Source organism: Cynocephalus volans, chromosome 5, assembly GCF_027409185.1.
Source record: "Cynocephalus volans isolate mCynVol1 chromosome 5, mCynVol1.pri, whole genome shotgun sequence".
Classification (NCBI taxonomy): domain Eukaryota; kingdom Metazoa; phylum Chordata; class Mammalia; order Dermoptera; family Cynocephalidae; genus Cynocephalus; species Cynocephalus volans.
Window position 1 is genome coordinate 3066087 of NC_084464.1, and position 17206 is coordinate 3083292.

Sequence of the window (17206 nt, forward strand, 5' to 3'; positions counted from 1 at the left end):
AGCAGGTGCAGCACATGCCGGGGACTGGCAAAGTTCCTGTAGGTTGACAGAAACAGGTGGACATAAGATTGGTCACCACCCAAGACAGCAGGCACCAGGTGCTCGACCCGCTTCTTCAGGGTGCGTGCCGGGACAGGCCACACCATGTGGGTGGCATCTGAGCTCAATGAAGATGTGTCTTCACTCTAGGACAGGACAGGGGAGAGATACACAGTGACAGCACCGTGAACCCCAAGGAGGGCAGGGGCTGGAGGCCAGTCTTAACCCCAGGGAGGACATGAGAAGACAGCCTGAGGGCCCAGGGTTAATGTACAGGGTGGTGGTTGCCACCCCGGCAGTCCCCGTTCACCCTCCAGCCAGACCTGAGGTGTGAACACACCAGGACCAGCAGGTTTATAAACACCCCACCCTCTGCCCCTGCCCTAGGAGGGTGTCCCATGTCCCCGATCCCCACACACTCAGGAGGAGGGGCTGCGGTCACCCAGGGAGGCTCATAGTGCTGGCCTGGCCTTGCCCAACCTCCTCTGGGCCACCTGACATTACCTTTGGGGACCTCGTCCCAGACGGCCACAGGGGTCGAGGGCGAGGGCTGAACCAGCGCCGGAAGCATTGGACAAGCCTCTCAGCACAGGGCTTCCTGGGGCTACGGCCCCGGGACCTCGGGATACAGCACAACATCTCACTCTGCCTGTGGCCAAGTGAGCTGGGGAAGGGGCTGGGTATAGAATGTGGGTGCCAGGTTACCGAGTTCCGAGTTCTGTTGGGGTCTGTCGTCAAGGAAGTGAAGTCACTTCCTGATACCTCATTTCCTGAGCCCCTCCTCTGTGTACAAGACTGCAAATGCCCCTCTGGGTACCTGTCTGCTGACCCTCCTTCCCCATGAACTCTCTCTATTGCCCACACTTCCACCAACACTGCCTGACCACACCCCTGTGCAAGGCCTGGGTGCAGCCAGCGTCACAGCTCAGAGGAGATACACGTAGGGTCATCCCCAGCTCCTGCTTCTTATCACTTTATGTGACCCTGGACAAGCCATTGTCACTCTCATGACCTCCCCAGTCTCCCCTTTTGCACAGTGGGGATCTTTCTAGCATCTTCTTCCTAGGGATGGCATCAGGCATGTGTGAGAAAACATCTCTGAAACCTATGGCCGGTGTCACATGCAGCTAATAAACAAGACTAGAGATAAAATCCACGACGGTGTGGAAGGTAGCATGGAATACGACTAACGACAGGTCTGGTTCCTGTCATATAATCTTGAAAATGTCACTTTTGCTCTTGGTCTGTTTTCCCTGTCCGCACCATGCGACAGTTGGAATTTCATGCATTCACATACTGCTTTCCTCCATAAAACCTTACAATGGCTTCGTGTGTATTTAGGTTTGGACTCAAGTGCCACATCTCTGTCTGTGTGGTTGGCGACTCCTCAGGGGCTCCCAGTGGTCCCCACCATCTGCTGCACACATCCTCACGTAATCCCCTGCCCTGCAGTGTGGACTGGACTTAGTGACTCACTTCTAACCAATACAGTATCAAAAGTGAGAAGATGTCACTTTCTAAATGTCATGGTAACATGCCTGTCTCTAGAGTCTTGTGCTCTGTCTCCTCTGTTCTCTCTGTTTGTATCCACCATATGCCAAGCATGGTGCGGAGAGCTGGAGAAAGAGCTGATTCAGCTGCACCCTGGCTTGGGAGATGATCCCAGGATAAGAAAGAGGAGAAGACGTGCTATCGAGTGGCTGACATTCTAAGAGAGGAAAGGGTAAAGTGCGCGTGCGCAGACGCCGCCGCTCACAGAAGACACGCGATCCTCACCGGACTGTCAGCCGCGTCTCCGCAGCCGCCGGGGCGCGGCGCTCAGAGCCGCCGACGGGAAGCCGCGGTCGCGGGGTGCGCTCTCCGTGGCGCCTCCTGATGGCCCTGCCTGCAGCTGCCGCCCCCAGGCCGCCCGCCCGGGACAGGAGCGCACGACCGGCCGCTCTCCACTCCCTGCTCCCGCCCCTCTGCGGCCCATGAGAGCGGGTTCCAGTGACACGACGGATTCCCACGGGCGCTCCAGGTCGGTGCAACGGGTCCGCGCTGACGAGGCGCCGAGCACAGCCGTGAGAGGGACCCGCCTGGGCTGTCGTCGGCCGACGGTCCTGGCGGTTCCTCGGCCCCAGGCTGGCAGGCACAGTCCGCCTCGTGACAGTCCTGACCGCGGAGCCGTGTGCTATGAAAGCCACACGGTCACCACGAGCGACGGTATCTTGTGTACTTTTTCAAAACTGAGTTTTCTATTCTATGCCTTTATTCAACCGTATGAAATATAGAATTAGTAATTTATCAAATTGCGTAAAAAATGTCAATTGTTATTTATATATAAACAAAATTTATAGATTTATTTGGAAGAATTGATATATTTCCCCTACTTATTTTCTCATCTATGAACATGTACATCTCTTCATTGTCTTCAGTGTGTTCGTTTTTTCAATAACATTTTACACTCAGTGTTTAGAAATCATGATTGTAAAAATGCACCCTAATTATTCATGCAAACCTTATGAATGAAAATTTGGGGTGTTTCCAACCCTTAGGAATAGGTATTGTCATATTAACAATCTTGTCGACACCTCACCTTATAATTTTTCAAGGTTACATATGATATAGATTCTTGAATATTGGGTTACAGTGTAGAATAGTAAATATACAAGTATAATTTTGCTAAATTTTGCGAGTTTCTGCTCCTTATGGGCTCTACCATTTGCATTCCACCACAATGTATTATAATACCTGTATCCCCACAGTCTCACTAACAAGTTTGTTATCAAAAAATTAAATTTTGCAAATCTAATAGGTGAAGACTTGTATTTCAATATATTTTAAATGCATAGTTCTCTATGAGGGATTTTAAGCACCTAATTAAGTATTGATGCCAATTTAAATTTCCTTTTGTGTTATTAGGTTGTTCATATATTTTGTTCATTTTTATTTCATTTTGTTGGTCATTTCCATCTCATTTTTTCACACATCATTGTATTAGTGATATTATCCTAGTTTAAGAGGTTTTTTGTTTTTTTGCTTTTTTTTAATTGAAACATTATTGATCACCCATTTTAAGTATTATAGCTTGTAATTACTTTTTGTCGTGTCCTTTTGACCTAGTTGGTGGCATTTACCTTTTGTTTGAGTTTGCTTTGCTTTATTAATTGCTGCTATGTCATCCATGTTAACTGCTGCTACATTAGTAGCAGCATATTTTCACCAGTGATTTGAAATGCTATCTTTCTTAAATACTAAATGTCTATAAATCTTGGGTATCTCTTTGAATTCTCCATTCTTTTTCATTAGGTTTTATATTTACTTATAAACAAATTGCATATGGTCTTGATAATGAAGAATTTATAAAAAAAAAAATTTTCGATCTCTGGTTGACTTACCCCTCCCTTTTGATTTGTTTCCTCATTTTTTTCTGATGAACGATTAATGTTTCATCAAAATTTTATAATCATCTTATTTTGTTCTAGGTGAAGAAACAAATGAGACTATTTTTAATGTGATCATGACACACGTATAAAGTAACTTAGGAGAAAATCAAATCCTTAGGATCATGTGGCTTTCTGGCCAAGAAAATATCTCTGACATTTCTCTATCGTTTGTGTATGTATGTTTTAAGAGTGTTCTAATGCTTAAATCACATAGTTAAACAGGCTTTGTCGAGTTCTTGTTAGCTTTATGCCACATATTTTAACAATTTTGTGGCTATTGAGAATGGAATCTTGATTTGTGTAATGTAATCTAGATAGTTATTGTTATTACATAAGACATTTATTAATTTTATATGTGAATTTTTCTAAATCGCAACATGTAAATTTTATTTTAGTAAGTCGTCTTGTTTGTAATAGGTTTTTAATTAATTCTTTTTGATTTTCTAAATTCACAATACATACACATAACACATTTTTCTCCATCTTGGAATATACAAATACGTATGGTCAAATCTTATTTTATCTAGTGTTTTGATATTTATGAGTCTTACATTTTCTCAAAAGTAGTTTTGGCTTCTGTGGAAATTATTATGTGTTTTTCTTTCTTCTAATGCTTAATACTTTTGCAAAATATTGAAGTTAGTAATTCATTTCAAATTTAATTTTGTGAACGGTACCTAGCAAAAGCATAACTGGATTTAATTTCCAAGTAAATAATATTTCAATCCCTGTAATGATGAAGTGCTTTCCCCTAAGTACTCTGAATCCTTTCCACATATACCAGAATCTGTTTCAAAATTCAAACTTTTACTCCACTGAACTATTCGCTTATTCTTTGCCAATCTCATTCACTTTCAAGTATGTTCCTTTGCAATACATTTTATTAGACGGAGCAAATTTCCTCTTTGTTTTTATTATTATTGTTCTTCTTATGTCTTGAACATTTTGGGGGCCATTTTTGCACATGATTTTTTTTCATATTAACTTTGAGGTTATTTGACAAGTCCCCTAAACATCACTCTTTGGAATTTTTCAAGTTTAGGTTTATTGAATCTATTGGTTAACATAGGTAGAATACATATATATATGGCGTAACTTCCTAGCTTCACTGCTGCCCGGCACATGGACACACGTGGGCATTTTGGTAGGAGCTGCTGAGTGGCTCCTGCGACAGGGGTATCTATGAACACATCTCCTGGGGCATCTGCTGGGACCTCTTCTTCCTTCATTCTCACAAGAGCTGGTCGTCACCAGACATACAGACCTGCCCATCTGATGGGGCAAATGCTATCTGAATAGTGAGCAAATTTCTGTGCATAATCATTAGGGAGGCCGCGGATGTCTGACATTTACTGGCCATATGAATTGCTTCCCTGTGGAACTGCAGGAATATGTCCTTTGTCCCTATGGATAAATGAGAACTCTCCGTACAACTAGGATGCATACTACCCTTTCTCTGCCCATGAAGAATTTTCCAGTCTGGGGTTTGTCTTTTCACCTTTTGACATTATTCTGGTTTTTGTTTGGACCAGGAAAAGTCAGCATTTTCCTCAGTGGCTTCTGGCTCTCTGGTCATTCAAAAGTAGTTCCTATTTCAAGATTATGGCAATAATAACTATCAGGGCTTTGTGTTTCTACATAGAGTCTTTGGTTTTTCTGTAATTTTCCTCTTACTAAAAACATAAACTGAAAATTAATCAGATCTTTCTCATATTATGCGGCCAGATACAAAAGGCCACATAACATATAACGGTACTCATAGGAACAATCCACGATAGGTAAATTCACACACACAGAAAATGGAGTGGTAGTCAGGGACAGGGAGAGGCGGGATGGGGAGTGACAGCTTAATGGCTACAGAGTTGATGAAGCTGTTCGATCACTAGACGGTGGTAAGGGTTGCACCATATTAAAAATGTACTTAATGCCACTGAATGGTAATTTTGAAAATATTAAAAACACTTTATTTTATACAAGGGATATTATTGAAAATAAAAGATGAAAAAATTTGAGGAGATGCAGGACACAGACAAAAATGAGGAGAAGCACAGCGTCAAGGAAGGGCAAGAACAGATCTGGAGTGGGGACTGGTGAGGGTGTTTGTGGGAGCTCTGGAGCCAGGGCTCCCCTGGGTGCTGGTGTTTCTTCTAATTCTTCTGATGTTTCAGGAACGGTTATGTCAGGTTGCTCTAGCTCTACCTCTGGATCTTGATCTTTCTCCTGCTCTTTCTCTTGCTCTTTCTCCTGATCTTTCTCTTGATCTTTCTGTTGCTCCTGCTCTGGATCTTGCGTCTGATCTACCACTTGCTCTGGATCTTGTTCCTGCTCTACCTCTTGCTCTGGATCTTGCTCTCGCTCTGCCTCTGGCAGTGGAGGTGGAGCTGGAGCTGGAACTCGAGCCGAACATGGCAGCAGCTCTTGGGACAGTTGTTCAGCCTGGGCGGAAGCTGGAACTGGAGAGACAACAATTGAAAATATCAATGTGAGTTTCTATGTCTCATCCAATGACACTGTCTTTCTAGAAGCCCAAGTCCAGAGAGCCAGCCTCAGGAAGTCTCCCCACACTGCAGAACACTGTATGATTGTTCTGAGTACTCAGTGCCCCTGTCCCCAGCCTGCTTCTGGAAACTCTGCTCTGTGTGGCCCAGCCCAGGCCCCTGCCCAAACCCGCACAGGCACCCACCCTCTTCCTCCTCACCCTCAGTCTCCGCCTCACTAGGCTCCAGGTGCTCCGGCTTCTCCAGCTGCGCCAGAAGAAGATCAGCCTTACGCTCCACCTCTGAACCTCGCATACTGATATGTACATAGGCCGAAAGAAACTTCAGAGAATGAAATTCAGGAGGCTCGTGGAAATCGGTGGAATAGAATTCCAGCCAGATCTTTAAGACAGAGGACATGGCACTGTGGGAGACAGGTGGGCAACAGCATCAGAGGCCCGGCCTATCCCTCTATGCTGCCCTCCCAAGGCTCCCCTGAGTGAGCTGCAGTCTTGTACCCTCTGCCCGTGCCTGTCCATAGACCAGCCCATCCAATGTCCACCCCCAGTATGGCAGTTCTGGCACAGATGGGCCTGGCAGCCGAGGAGGGGCTGGCAAAAGCCTCCATGGGAGGAGCCTTCAACCACTGATGTGACCACGTTTCCCTTCTTCAGGGAAACCTGACAACCTCCTCTGGCTGTGTCACTGCCCCATCCCTGCTGGAATGACCTGTCCACCCCAGGAGGGTGCTGTCTGCTCTGGGCATTACTCACTGGCACACAGGAGGTGTTCAGCCATATCTGATAAATGAGGAAACAGAGGGAGGCGCTGCTCCCCTGGCCTACCCAGGGCCCTTGGAAAAGCCCAAACTTGAGCTCACACGTGAATGTACTGCCCAAGTGTCTGCATGGAAATCTGCATATCCTTTTGCCAGTGACAGCAATCTCTTGGCCCTGACCACACTCTGCACCCTCAGCACCAGCTGAGCATCCCCATGGAGGCTCCAGCCCCGAGTGTGAGCGGGATGCTCTGCACACCTCCTGCTCTGGCTCAGCACGGGCTCTGGGGGTGTGGGCAGGGCTGGGTGGGAGGGCGTGGGGATGGATTCTCTCTGGGCTCACTCTGCTCTCCAGCCTCTCGCACACCCTATGGTGCCTGGGACCACATCCCCAGCCGTCTTGACTCCTTTCCCTGCAGGGAAAGCCTTGAGCCCTCAGCCCTGTAGCAGGAATCATAAGATGTGTGAGAGCCAGAGTTCTGCCAGCCCCCCACCCACAGGCCCCCGCAGACCACACGCAGTTGTGTGGAGATGGGAGCCCCTCCTTCTGCACCTAAACCCCACTTACCATTTTAGCTGCTCCAGGGATTCGCCATCCCCGTGACAATCAGTAATCATGTTTCCATACCTAGAGGAGGTCAGGAGTGTGTCAAATCTACCATACGGTGGCACTACCTGCTTCTCATGTCTACTGTGACTGTCTCACCTCTGACTAGAATGGAAGTCCAGGAGGGCAGGGAATGCAGTCTCCTCGGTTCATTGGATCATGGTCAGTGCCCAGAAAGTGACTGCACATAGTGTGGCTTCACGTATGTTTGTTGAAGGAATGAACCCCAACTAACTCCTCCCAAGATATCTGGGTGCACCTGAAGCCGCTCTGCCCGCCTCTGGTCTCCCTGCTTTGAATACACCCAGAAGCCTACAGATAGAATCTCAAATTTCCTGTAAAAATGTGAAAACAGTGAAGCCCAAGTCAACGAGGTCAGTGAGGGGGTGACAGAGACTTCCTCGTGGGGGTGTCAGGAATCCTGAATGAGGACGACCGTGGCCCCTCCAGCAGACCTTCCACAGGGCTGGACTCAGGAGCAGCACTTTCCATGGGGGACCCACTGGAGCTTGTTCCTGTGACCACCCACTGAACACAGGAGGAAACTGAGGCTCAGAGGGGTGTGGTGACAGTCCTAAGACTCACAGCTGGGAGGCGGCCTAGTGACACTGTGTGATCCAGGGCCTGAGTGCTCACCTGAGGAAAAGCAGGTGCAGCACATGCCGGGGACTGGCAAAGTTCCTGTAGGTTGACAGAAACAGGTGGACATAAGATTGGTCACCACCCAAGACAGCAGGCACCAGGTGCTCCACCCGCTTCTTCAGGGTGCGTGCCGGGACAGGCCACACCATGTGGGTGGCATCTGAGCTCAATGAAGATGTGTCTTCACTCTAGGACAGGACAGGGGAGAGATACACAGTGACAGCACCGTGAACCCCAAGGAGGGCAGGGGCTGGAGGCCAGTCTTAACCCCAGGGAGGACATGAGAAGACAGCCTGAGGGCCCACGGTTAATGTACAGGGTGGTGGTTGCCACCCCGGCAGTCCCCGTTCACCCTCCAGCCAGACCTGAGGTGTGAACACACCAGGACCAGCAGGTTTATAAACCTCCCACCCTCTGCCCCTGCCCTGGGAGGGTGTCCCATGTCCCCGTTCCCCACACACTCAGGAGGAGGGGCTGCGGTCACCCAGGGAGGCTCATAGTGCTGGCCTGGCCTTGCCCAACCTCCTCTGGGCCACCTGACATTACCTTTGGGGACCTCCTCCCAGACGGCCACAGGGGTCGAGGGCGAGGGCTGAACCAGCGCCGGAAGCATTGGAGAAGCCTCTCAGCACAGGGCTTCCTGGGGCTACGGCCCCGGGACCTCGGGATACAGCACAACATCTCACTCTGCCTGTGGCCAAGTGAGCTGGGGAAGGGGCTGTGTATAGAATGTGGGTGCCAGGTTACCGAGTTCCGAGTTCTGTTGGGGTCTGTCGTCAAGGAAGTGAAGTCACTTCCTGATACCTCATTTCCTGAGCCCCTCCTCTGTGTACAAGACTGCAAATGCCCCTCTGGGTACCTGTCTGCTGACCCTCCTTCCCCATGAACTCTCTCTATTGCCCACACTTCCACCAGCACTGCCTGACCACACCCCTGTGCAAGGCTTGGGTGCAGCCAGCGTCACATCTCAGAGGAGATACACGTAGGGTCATCCCCAGCTCCTGCTTCTTATCACTTTATGTGACCCTGGACAAGCCATTGTCACTCTCATGACCTCCCCAGTCTCCCCTTTTGCACAGTGGGGATCTTTCTAGCATCTTCTTCCTAGGGATGGCATCAGGCATGTGTGAGAAAACATCTCTGAAACCTATGGCCGGTGTCACATGCAGCTAATAAACAAGACTAGAGATAAAATCCACGACGGTGTGGAAGGTAGCATGGAATACGACTAACGACAGGTCTGGTTCCTGTCATATAATCTTGAAAATGTCACTTTTGCTCTTGGTCTGTTTTCCCTGTCCGCACCATGCGACAGTTGGAATTTCATGCATTCACATACTGCTTTCCTCCATAAAACCTTACAATGGCTTCGTGTGTATTTAGGTTTGGACTCAAGTGCCACATCTCTGTCAGTGTGGTTGGCGACTCCTCAGGGGCTCCCAGTGGTCCCCACCATCTGCTGCACACATCCTCACGTAATCCCCTGCCCTGCAGTGTGGACTGGACTTAGTGACTCACTTCTAACCAATACAGTATCAAAAGTGAGAAGATGTCACTTTCTAAATGTCATGGTAACACGCCTGTCTCTAGAGTCTTGTGCTCTGTCTCCTCTGTTCTCTCTGTTTGTATCCACCATATGCCAAGCATGGTGCGGAGAGCTGGAGAAAGAGCTGATTCAGCTGCACCCTGGCTTGGGAGATGATCCCAGGATAAGAAAGAGGAGAAGACGTGCTATCAAGTGGCTGACATTCTAAGAGAGGAAAGGGTAAAGTGCGCGTGCGCAGACGCCGCCGCTCACAGAAGACACGCGATCCTCACCGGACTGTCAGCCGCGTCCCCGCAGCCGCCGGGGCGCGGCGCTCAGAGCCGCCGACGGGAAGCCGCGGTCGCGGGGTGCGCTCTCCGTGGCGCCTCCTGGTGGCCCTGCCTGCAGCTGCCGCCCCCAGGCCGCCCGCCCGGGACAGGAGCGCACGACCGGCCGCTCTCCACTCCCTGCTCCCGCCCCTCTGCGGCCCATGAGAGCGGGTTCCAGCGACACGACGGATTCCCACGGGCGCTCCAGGTCGGTGCAACGGGTCCGCGCTGACGAGGCGCCGAGCACAGCCGTGAGAGGGACCCGCTTGGGCTGTCGTCGGCCGACGGTCCTGGCGGTTCCTCGGCCCCAGGCTGGCAGGCACAGTCCGCCTCGTGACAGTCCTGACCGCGGAGCCGTGTGCTATGAAAGCCACACGGTCACCACGAGCGACGGTATCTTGTGTACTTTTTCAAAACTGAGTTTTCTATTCTATGCCTTTATTCAACCGTATGAAATATAGAATTAGTAATTTATCAAATTGCGTAAAAAATGTCAATTGTTATTTATATATAAACAAAATTTATAGATTTATTTGGAAGAATTGATATATTTCCCCTACTTATTTTCTCATCTATGAACATGTACATCTCTTCATTGTCTTCAGTGTGTTCGTTTTTTCAATAACATTTTACACTCAGTGTTTAGAAATCATGATTGTAAAAATGCACCCTAATTATTCATGCAAACCTTATGAATGAAAATTTGGGGTGTTTCCAACCCTTAGGAATAGGTATTGTCATATTAACAATCTTGTCGACACCTCACCTTATAATTTTTCAAGGTTACATATGATATAGATTCCTGAATATTGGGTTACAGTGTAGAATAGTAAATATACAAGTATAATTTTGCTAAATTTTGCGAGTTTCTGCTCCTTATGGGCTCTACCATTTGCATTCCACCACAATGTATTATAATACCTGTATCCCCACAGTCTCACTAACAAGTTTGTTATCAAAAAATTAAATTTTGCAAATCTAATAGGTGAAGACTTGTATTTCAATATATTTTAAATGCATAGTTCTCTATGAGGGATTTTAAGCACCTAATTAAGTATTGATGCCAATTTAAATTTCCTTTTGTGTTATTAGGTTGTTCATATATTTTGTTCATTTTTATTTCATTTTGTTGGTCATTTCCATCTCATTTTTTCACACATCATTGTATTAGTGATATTATCCTAGTTTAAGAGGTTTTTTGTTTTTTTGCTTTTTTTTAATTGAAACATTATTGATCACCCATTTTAAGTATTATAGCTTGTAATTACTTTTTGTCGTGTCCTTTTGACCTAGTTGGTGGCATTTACCTTTTGTTTGAGTTTGCTTTGCTTTATTAATTGCTGCTATGTCATCCATGTTAACTGCTGCTACATTAGTAGCAGCATAATTTCACCAGTGATTTGAAATGCTATCTTTCTTAAATACTAAATTTCTATAAATCTTGGGTATCTCTTTGAATTCTCCATTCTTTTTCATTAGGTTTTATATTTACTTATAAACAAATTGCATATGGTCTTGATAATGAAGAATTTATAAAAAAAAAAATTTTCGATCTCTGGTTGACTTACCCCTCCCTTTTGATTTGTTTCCTCATTTTTTTCTGATGAACGATTAATGTTTCATCAAAATTTTATAATCATCTTATTTTGTTCTAGGTGAAGAAACAAATGAGACTATTTTTAATGTGATCATGACACACGTATAAAGTAACTTAGGAGAAAATCAAATCCTTAGGATCATGTGGCTTTCTGGCCAAGAAAATATCTCTGACATTTCTCTATCGTTTGTGTATGTATGTTTTAAGAGTGTTCTAATGCTTAAATCACATAGTTAAACAGGCTTTGTCGAGTTCTTGTTAGCTTTATGCCACATATTTTAACAATTTTGTGGCTATTGAGAATGGAATCTTGATTTGTGTAATGTAATCTAGATAGTTATTGTTATTACATAAGACATTTATTAATTTTATATGTGAATTTTTCTAAATCGCAACATGTAAATTTTATTTTAGTAAGTCGTCTTGTTTGTAATAGGTTTTTAATTAATTCTTTTTGATTTTCTAAATTCACAATACATACACATAACACATTTTTCTCCATCTTGGAATATACAAATACGTATGGTCAAATCTTATTTTATCTAGTGTTTTGATATTTATGAGTCTTACATTTTCTCAAAAGTAGTTTTGGCTTCTGTGGAAATTATTATGTGTTTTTCTTTCTTCTAATGCTTAATACTTTTGCAAAATATTGAAGTTAGTAATTCATTTCAAATTTAATTTTGTGAACGGTACCTAGCAAAAGCATAACTGGATTTAATTTCCAAGTAAATAATATTTCAATCCCTGTAATGATGAAGTGCTTTCCCCTAAGTACTCTGAATCCTTTCCACATATACCAGAATCTGTTTCAAAATTCAAACTTTTACTCCACTGAACTATTCGCTTATTCTTTGCCAATCTCATTCACTTTCAAGTATGTTCCTTTGCAATACATTTTATTAGACGGAGCAAATTTCCTCTTTGTTTTCATTATTATAGTTCTTCTTATGTCTTGAACATTTTGGGGGCCATTTTTGCACATGATTTTTTTTCATATTAACTTTGAGGTTATTTGACAAGTCCCCTAAACATCACTCTTTGGAATTTTTCAAGTTTAGGTTTATTGAATCTATTGGTTAACATAGGTAGAATACATATATATGTGGCGTAACTTCCTAGCATCACTGCTGCCCGGCACATGGACACACGTGGGCATTTTGGTAGGAGCTGCTGAGTGGCTCCTGCGACAGGGGTATCTATGAACACATCTCCTGGGGCATCTGCTGGGACCTCTTCTTCCTTCATTCTCACAAGAGCTGGTCGTCACCAGACATACAGACCTGCCCATCTGATGGGGCAAATGCTATCTGAATAGTGAGCAAATTTCTGTGCATAATCATTAGGGAGGCCGCGGATGTCTGACATTTACTGGCCATATGAATTGCTTCCCTGTGGAACTGCAGGAATATGTCCTTTGTCCCTATGGATAAATGAGAACTCTCCGTACAACTAGGATGCATACTACCCTTTCTCTGCCCATGAAGAATTTTCCAGTCTGGGGTTTGTCTTTTCACCTTTTGACATTATTCTGGTTTTTGTTTGGACCAGGAAAAGTCAGCATTTTCCTCAGTGGCTTCTGGCTCTCTGGTCATTCAAAAGTAGTTCCTATTTCAAGATTATGGCAATAATAACTATCAGGGCTTTGTGTTTCTACATAGAGTCTTTGGTTTTTCTGTAATTTTCCTCTTACTAAAAACATAAACTGAAAATTAATCAGATCTTTCTCATATTATGCGGCCAGATACAAAAGGCCACATAACATATAACGGTACTCATAGGAACAATCCACGATAGGTAAATTCACACACACAGAAAATGGAGTGGTAGTCAGGGACAGGGAGAGGCTGGATGGGGAGTGACAGCTTAATGGCTACAGAGTTGATGAAGCTGTTCGATCACTAGACGGTGGTAAGGGTTGCACCATATTAAAAATGTACTTAATGCCACTGAATGGTAATTTTGAAAATATTAAAAACACTTTATTTTATACAAGGGATATTATTGAAAATAAAAGATGAAAAAATTTGAGGAGATGCAGGACACAGACAAAAATGAGGAGAAGCACAGCGTCAAGGAAGGGCAAGAACAGATCTGGAGTGGGGACTGGTGAGGGTGTTTGTGGGAGCTCTGGAGCCAGGGCTCCCCTGGGTGCTGGTGTTTCTTCTAATTCTTCTGATGTTTCAGGAACGGTTATGTCAGGTTGCTCTAGCTCTACCTCTGGATCTTGATCTTTCTCCTGCTCTTTCTCTTGCTCTTTCTCCTGATCTTTCTCTTGATCTTTCTGTTGCTCCTGCTCTGGATCTTGCGTCTGATCTACCACTTGCTCTGGATCTTGTTCCTGCTCTACCTCTTGCTCTGGATCTTGCTCTCGCTCTGCCTCTGGCAGTGGAGGTGGAGCTGGAGCTGGAACTCGAGCCGAACATGGCAGCAGCTCTTGGGACAGTTGTTCAGCCTGGGCGGAAGCTGGAACTGGAGAGACAACAATTGAAAATATCAATGTGAGTTTCTATGTCTCATCCAATGACACTGTCTTTCTAGAAGCCCAAGTCCAGAGAGCCAGCCTCAGGAAGTCTCCCCACACTGCAGAACACTGTATGATTGTTCTGAGTACTCAGTGCCCCTGTCCCCAGCCTGCTTCTGGAAACTCTGCTCTGTGTGGCCCAGCCCAGGCCCCTGCCCAAACCCGCACAGGCACCCACCCTCTTCCTCCTCACCCTCAGTCTCCGCCTCACTAGGCTCCAGGTGCTCCGGCTTCTCCAGCTGCGCCAGAAGAAGATCAGCCTTACGCTCCACCTCTGAACCTCGCATACTGATATGTACATAGGCCGAAAGAAACTTCAGAGAATGAAATTCAGGAGGCTCGTGGAAATCGGTGGAATAGAATTCCAGCCAGATCTTTAAGACAGAGGACATGGCACTGTGGGAGACAGGTGGGCAACAGCATCAGAGGCCCGGCCTATCCCTCTATGCTGCCCTCCCAAGGCTCCCCTGAGTGAGCTGCAGTCTTGTACCCTCTGCCCGTGCCTGTCCATAGACCAGCCCATCCAATGTCCACCCCCAGTATGGCAGTTCTGGCACAGATGGGCCTGGCAGCCGAGGAGGGGCTGGCAAAAGCCTCCATGGGAGGAGCCTTCAACCACTGATGTGACCACGTTTCCCTTCTTCAGGGAAACCTGACAACCTCCTCTGGCTGTGTCACTGCCCCATCCCTGCTGGAATGACCTGTCCACCCCAGGAGGGTGCTGTCTGCTCTGGGCATTACTCACTGGCACACAGGAGGTGTTCAGCAATATTTGATAAATGAGGAAACAGAGGGAGGCGCTGCTCCCCTGGCCTACCCAGGGCCCTTGGAAAAGCCCAAACTTGAGCTCACACGTGAATGTACTGCCCAAGTGTCTGCATGAAAATCTGCATATCCTTTTGCCAGTGACAGCAATCTCTTGGCCCTGACCACACTCTGCACCCTCAGCACCAGCTGAGCATCCCCATGGAGGCTCCAGCCCCGAGTGTGAGCGGGATGCTCTGCACACCTCCTGCTCTGGCTCAGCACGGGCTCTGGGGGTGTGGGCAGGGCTGGGTGGGAGGGCGTGGGGATGGATTCTCTCTGGGCTCACTCTGCTCTCCAGCCTCTCGCACACCCTATGGTGCCTGGGACCACATCCCCAGCCGTCTTGACTCCTTTCCCTGCAGGGAAAGCCTTGAGCCCTCAGCCCTGTAGCAGGAATCATAAGATGTGTGAGAGCCAGAGTTCTGCCAGCCCCCCACCCACAGGCCCCCGCAGACCACACGCAGTTGTGTGGAGATGGGAGCCCCTCCTTCTGCACCTAAACCCCACTTACCATTTTAGCTGCTCCAGGGATTCGCCATCCCCGTGACAATCAGTAATCATGTTTCCATACCTAGAAGAGGTCAGGAGTGTGTCAAATCTACCATACGGTGGCACTACCTGCTTCTCATGTCTACTGTGACTGTCTCACCTCTGACTAGAATGGAAGTCCAGGAGGGCAGGGAATGCAGTCTCCTCGGTTCATTGGATCATGGTCAGTGCCCAGAAAGTGACTGCACATAGTGTGGCTTCACGTATGTTTGTTGAAGGAATGAACCCCAACCAACTCCTCCCAAGATATCTGGGTGCACCTGAAGCCGCTCTGCCCGCCTCTGGTCTCCCTGCTTTGAATACACCCAGAAGCCTACAGATAGAATCTCAAATTTCCTGTAAAAATGTGAAAACAGTGAAGCCCAAGTCAACGAGGTCAGTGAGGGGGTGACAGAGACTTCCTCGTGGGGGTGTCAGGAATCCTGAATGAGGACGACCGTGGCCCCTCCAGCAGACCTTCCACAGGGCTGGACTCAGGAGCAGCACTTTCCATGGGGGACCCACTGGAGCTTGTTCCTGTGACCACCCACTGAACACAGGAGGAAACTGAGGCTCAGAGGGGTGTGGTGACAGTCCTAAGACTCACAGCTGGGAGGCGGCCTAGTGACACTGTGTGATCCAGGGCCTGAGTGCTCACCTGAGGAAAAGCAGGTGCAGCACATGCCGGGGACTGGCAAAGTTCCTGTAGGTTGACAGAAACAGGTGGACATAAGATTGGTCACCACCCAAGACAGCAGGCACCAGGTGCTCCACCCGCTTCTTCAGGGTGCGTGCCGGGACAGGCCACACCATGTGGGTGGCATCTGAGCTCAATGAAGATGTGTCTTCACTCTAGGACAGGACAGGGGAGAGATACACAGTGACAGCACCGTGAACCCCAAGGAGGGCAGGGGCTGGAGGCCAGTCTTAACCCCAGGGAGGACATGAGAAGACAGCCTGAGGGCCCAGGGTTAATGTACAGGGTGGTGGTTGCCACCCCGGCAGTCCCCGTTCACCCTCCAGCCAGACCTGAGGTGTGAACACACCAGGACCAGCAGGTTTATAAACCCCCCACCCTCTGCCCCTGCCCTGGGAGGGTGTCCCATGTCCCCGTTCCCCACACACTCAGGAGGAGGGGCTGCGGTCACCCAGGGAGGCTCATAGTGCTGGCCTGGCCTTGCCCAACCTCCTCTGGGCCACCTGACATTACCTTTGGGGGCCTCGTCCCAGACGGCCACAGGGGTCGAGGGCGAGGGCTGAACCAGCGCCGGAAGCATTGGACAAGCCTCTCAGCACAGGGCTTCCTGGGGCTACGGCCCCGGGACCTCGGGATACAGCACAACATCTCACTCTGCCTGTGGCCAAGTGAGCTGGGGAAGGGGCTGGGTATAGAATGTGGGTGCCAGGTTACCGAGTTCCGAGTTCTGTTAGGGTCTGTCGTCAAGGAAGTGAAGTCACTTCCTGATACCTCATTTCCTGAGCCCCTCCTCTGTGTACAAGACTGCAAATGCCCCTCTGGGTACCTGTCTGCTGACCCTCCTTCCCCATGAACTCTCTCTATTGCCCACACTTCCACCAACACTGCCTGACCACACCCCTGTGCAAGGCCTGGGTGCAGCCAGCGTCACAGCTCAGAGGAGATACACGTAGGGTCATCCCCAGCTCCTGCTTCTTATCACTTTATGTGACCCTGGACAAGCCATTGTCACTCTCATGACCTCCCCAGTCTCCCCTTTTGCACAGTGGGGATCTTTCTAGCATCTTCTTCCTAGGGATGGCATCAGGCATGTGTGAGAAAACATCTCTGAAACCTATGGCCGGTGTCACATGCAGCTAATAAACAAGACTAGAGATAAAATCCACGACGGTGTGGAAGGTAGCATGGAATACGACTAACGACAGGTCTGGTTCCTGTCATATAATCT